A 5,479-nucleotide genomic window follows, 5' to 3' on the forward strand; every position below is an offset into this window, starting at 1 on the left:
TTTAAGAAATCATTTACAATCCATTTATATATAACATCAATTTTTTTAACACTACAATGATAAAATGTTTCATTATTATAAATTTGTCATGGTAGAGTTGATTTATGAAGTTGATTAACTCACATTCTTGAACCAAATAATGTATTGAGAGTTTAAACTAATATTACACATTTCTCTACCCTGACGAAATAGATTCTGTACGATATAAAACACAGATAAATTCAAATGACGAATTCCACGTGTAAAAAGTTGTGACACTCGCTTATTTTCGACACTTTCACTCATAAGAGCACCAATTATAAAATATTTGACTTTTCGGTTTGTAAATAATCACAAACATTTTCAGATAAAATGTTGACAAACGAATGTAAGGAATAGTTTTCATTCCTGTTGAAATTCACTATACAACCATGAAATGTTTTTTGGAGTTGGGTAAATAATATCACAATAACTTGATAACACATTGCTAACATAGATAGTGTTTCCATATCCTGACATATTTTTCTGTCATTCGTTATTGTAACAGCATGCTGGGAAAGATGAAAGATATCTAATATTTTACACTAATATTTGCGATCTTATGCCAACTGCCTGTGGGCATTTCTAAGGTAGGGACCTCAGTTTTGAGTGATTTGTCTAATGCTATATATTTTTTACTCTGATTATCTTGTTCAATATTTGACATCATCATGTTGGGTGAAAATGAAATCTTGCCACGTAAGTATGTACTAATAGGTTTGTCTAAGATATCTGAATATATACATGCTCTAACTCATTTAGTTGGATTTCAGTGGGAAGTAGTTATTGGTAACATAATTCAGAATATTTGTGAGAGGCTGCCCATATGAGTCTTATTAAACATGATATTATACGAAGTTGACATGGCGTTACATGTTTAACATGTCGTATTGAAAGTTTCCTAATATTAAAAACATCACAGTGAGGATCTTTACTTGATGTTTGTAAAAGAGAGAAAACATAATAGGTAAAATATGTAAGAAATAATAAAACTGAAAATGTATATAATTCAAAGTATCAGAATAGATTTTGTTATCAATATGAGAAAAGCTTACCCCTGCTTCATCTATATTTGACACTCGTTTGGGTCCTGGGTAAGTCTGAAAAAAAGAAACGAATCATATTGTAAATAACACATATGCGAAAATACATAAATCTTCAACACAGGTAATTAGAATATGTCTTTGACACAGATCATTAAAATCAACTTACTGTATTGGCAGAGAGCGGTTGGGAGTGTTCTTCTAAACTCATTATCAGTGGTAGACAAGTCCTGTATGAATAAAGACATAATATCAAACGAAAAGCAATGAACAGAAACTGTTACAGAATAATATTCAATAAAAATATATAAGGGTAAAAAAGAAACATAAAGTACAACTATCAACAAACGTGTTAGTATTATAAACAATCGGACATTACCTTGGCATTTTCCATAGTAACCAGATGATTTGGTACTAGCTGAAAGTATCATATATTTGGTTGCATTTTTATAGTAGAGGGGTGGTAAGTGACTGTATGTGAAATAAATATAAATATACCGATTCTTGGAATATAATTACAAATATGTAGAGGTCTTGGGGAAAAAATACCATGTTTTTCAGGAAATTGTTAAGTATAACATATATCTACACTAAAACTCAAACAATATTTTAGGATAAATCGATGTATCGAATCAAAGATCATCCCTGTGATGTTAATGTGAATCTGACTTTAGCATCGATTGAGCTCGCACTGTGAACAAACAACTTGCTTCAAGAGAAAAGTGTATGACATATGACAATCTCGACCCAGTTGCAGCAAGCACTGGTGGCAAAAGAAAAAATGTCTGGGGCCAGTGCAGTCATTGTAGATAGCAGATATTCACTACTTCTCAAATACTGCAGTCGTGAAAATAATCCGAATTATACAATATGATTGAAAATGGTGTATAGTAACTAAATTAAAAGAAAGAACCTACAAATGTTGTAGACTAATTAACATTTGACACAGCAGTGTGATCACCGAAGGAAGGTAAGTAGATTACTTCAAATAATGATTTAAACTTGTAAAGTATTAAAACTTTCTATGACGTATAATGATTAATTATTGAAGTGAAAGCAGTGAATAACTACAGTTGTAAAATTCATTTGTCATACTATATTGTTTTCAACCCGTACTCACTGTTGCAATTATAACATGGAAAACAAACACAGACTGATTTCTGGGAAAACCATCTCTTGTTTTCAATACTAATTTACAGTTAGTTATTATAAAATAATATTCTTGCAATTTGTTAAGATTTAAATCGTAATAAATGACATATTAATAAAATATAATATAATAGATGGAGCCACACACGAACCGACGGTATGATAGCTTGTGCTTCGCAGCCAAAACAACCTCATTTCTTGGAAACATCTGCTGACATCAAGGGCTTTGATATATTACATGCATATTAATTAACAATAATTAAAAAGGTTAATTAGATATTAATTCCTTTCATTTTTTATATTAATTAGCTACATATATATTAACTTGAATATTAATCACTCAATTAATTTAGTTATTACCTGTAGGTAATACATCATTAATTTGCAAGCATCTAATTAATTGATTATTAATTTCAGATACATATTGAACTAATAATTAATTTGCATCTAATTAACCTATAATTTATTATTAATTTGTATATCATTTGCCATAGTACCATCCTAACTACTAACACATGTAGGACCCGTCATGGCCAGGTGGTTAGGACGCTCGACTCGCAATCTGAGGATCGCGGGTTCGAATCCCCATCCGACCAAACATGCTCGCCCATTCAGTTGTGGGAGCGTTATAATATGACGATCAATCCCACTATTCGTTGGTAAAAGAGTAGCCCAAGAGTTGGCGGTGGGTATTGATGACTAGCTGCCTTCCCTCTATTCTTACACTTCTAAATTGGGGACGGCTAACGCAGATAACCCTCGTGTAGCTTTGCGCGAAATTCAAAACAAACTGACACATGTCTCTTACGGGTTACATCATACCAATGAATGCATCTTGGCAATTATAAACACTGTTAGAAATGCAGTTTTATTTATTAATGATAAATATTTTTAAAGAAATGTTACGTAATAAATGTGAGTCTAGAAACTAAATTACATACAATCTAATGGGCTTTGCCACAGTAATGAAACTTTTGATCACATACGGAAATATCCAAATTTAAGACAGCACTTTAGAAATATTATGGTTTAAAACTCCGAAAATTGATACGTTAATACTAAAATAAATATATAATAACAAATTCGTTATTTCAGTATTTCGTGTCTGTAGTTGTTACGTGACTTGATGATTTGCGTGTTAAAATCATACTAATATATTGTACTCAATCATGTAAAAGATCATTAGAAGTGCATTTTGAATTAATAGGACATAAAAACATATTTTTCAAATCAGTTACTTTAAAAACGGGGTGTACAAATATATTGCATAAAATTCAACGTGTACGTGTTTTTACTATGTAAATAATGAATAACTTTGACTAAATTTAAAAAAATACTCATTCTGGATAAATTACACTAATTAACACACGTTAGAATACAAAAAACGAAGGCCTACCAAATTAATTACATGTAATTGACAATGTATATGCTGTAGTACGTGAAAGTGATATTCTTTGAAGAGCAAGAAATACAGATTTAAAAAAAAGCTTTCTATCTGATGTTTATTTAGAATTTCCTTATGAAATAACTTACGTTAGTTTCTAATAGAGCTCCAGTAAATGTGTACGGCACTTAGGTTGTTAACAAATTTAGGTTTAAATCATTTTCTTGGATGAGTAAACGCCGTGACATTGTGACAAAGAATACAGAGGTAAGTAGATTTAAGACATTTCATCGATTGAATTTGTTAAGCATATTATAATGAGGTTAACTCGACCAAGAAATAAAGAGTCTGCCACTTACAATAAAACCACTTTTACAGAAACAAGCTAGAAGGTAACGACTCGAGAATGTGATCCATTAAAGGAGAACATACAGGTATGTAAAACTTCCTCAAGACAGTGACAATACTATGTACTGCTACTGAGGCCAAAGTAGACATACACATGAGACGATTTGCTTTACCGTGAACTATAAATAGAATTGATAAAACCTACAAATATGAGCAGGAGCGTTTTATCTGTGCCCTGGATCATTCAATCTCAAATGTAAAATCAAACACAGAGATATCACTACCTTTTCACGTGGTTATCAAGTTTGCAACCTGTCAAGGCCATTTTAGCGGATCACCAAACTAAACAATTGTATGTGAAGATAAAGAAATCAGTGTTCTACCAAGGGTCATGCTTACAAGGAGAAACAAAGTTACCTGTATTGAAGTTGTTATGGCATCTTATACCACAACGCGAATAGTTAAAAACATAAAACATAACTCGGTATGTACATACATCAGCCAGACATGACATGAATTTAATCATATTAAAACATACTGTTAAAAAACTGTCTAGGTAATAGCATTAAGTAACGATGGAATTCGGAAGCCTACATGTATTAACAATTTGATATTATATTCAGCTTTTCTATAGAATATTTCAAGTGTTTTTCGTTATTGACTAGAAAAAACCAGTTGAAAGACGACGATTAGTGGTTTTAATGCTATACTTTTAACTTTGGTTCCAAAAATACTTTACTTGAAATAACTAACACAAATCTTTTCTTTTTTTTTACAGCATTATATAAATATTTACTTCGTATCTGTTATAACAAGTCTTTAAAAGGTTAATTTAAATTATAAATGTATAGTGTATATGTAGTAAAAGACAATATTTTGCATGCTAGCTCTTTGCTTCAAACAGAGCATTATATGTTTTCATACACTTTATCTGTGTACGATTGTAGAAGTCCGTGACTAATGGCGGTCATTTCGGAATCTGTGCATTAGAAACCGACGGCTACACATAGATACATTTACATTCCATTCGCCCTCTATACGTCAAGAACTCACAACTCACTAGATTGCGCAGGTTCAGTAATGACCAAGATTACAATAGAAAATCTAGCGATATGTTCCATAAACACAATAAGCGTTTGAATTCAGTTTTTCATAAATTCCATAGCTTAAATCATGTGAGTAATTGTAACACCAACACGCTGGACAATTTAGTGATTCTAACAACACTTGTTCAACCTCGCTTCAAAAAACACACTTCCTACTGCCACTAATCATAAAAGCATCCCTTTTACACTTACGTATCATTCATTCAACACACAAATAACTCGTATACTGCTTGATAACTTTACATCATAACGCAGGATAGTACCATCAGTCACATGTTTCTTAATAAACCACTAATTTCTCATCAACGAGACACTAACGTTAAACAATTCGTAGTCAACTTCCCAACAACACACAACCACCAAGTGATACACAAGTTGGTATGTACAATTGTCAGAGGAGCAGACGTAACCCTTGCCCTTAAGTTAAAGTA

The sequence above is a fragment of the Limulus polyphemus genome, unplaced genomic scaffold (genome assembly GCF_000517525.1).
Source record: "Limulus polyphemus unplaced genomic scaffold, Limulus_polyphemus-2.1.2 Scaffold68, whole genome shotgun sequence".
Classification (NCBI taxonomy): domain Eukaryota; kingdom Metazoa; phylum Arthropoda; class Merostomata; order Xiphosura; family Limulidae; genus Limulus; species Limulus polyphemus.